Source organism: Mycetomoellerius zeteki, unplaced genomic scaffold (assembly GCF_001594055.1).
Source record: "Mycetomoellerius zeteki isolate Tzet28-1 unplaced genomic scaffold, Tzet1.0 scaffold112, whole genome shotgun sequence".
NCBI lineage: Eukaryota > Metazoa > Arthropoda > Insecta > Hymenoptera > Formicidae > Mycetomoellerius > Mycetomoellerius zeteki.
This window is the reverse complement of record NW_017256040.1, coordinates 573,383-573,622: the sequence shown is the minus strand read 5'-3', so window position 1 is coordinate 573,622 and position 240 is coordinate 573,383. Positions and strand designations below refer to the sequence as shown.

Sequence of the window (240 nt, the reverse complement as noted above, 5' to 3'; positions counted from 1 at the left end):
CAGCCAGTACTGGCCGACTTTTCGGCTTTATCCGACAATATTACGATAGTATCGAAGACTTATGTAGGTTTCGACCGGAGTACTCCTCGTTTAATATGTTTAAACACTTGGCGTGCGGTGCCAGCGCTGGGATTAAAAGTCTATAAAAGTCTATCGAAATCCTATACTGACATTGCAGATAGGCTGACGCAACCAAAAATTGGCTGTTGCAACCAATTAAAAATGCTATGCCATATTTTA

At 41.2% G+C, this 240-nt stretch overlaps 1 protein-coding gene across 2 annotated transcripts in view; it reads left to right on the top strand.

The window, feature by feature from the left end:
- The window catches only part of TfAP-2 (transcription factor AP-2), a 75,393-nt gene that overhangs the window by 26,915 nt on the left and 48,238 nt on the right, over nt 1-240 (top strand). The window lies entirely within an intron of this gene.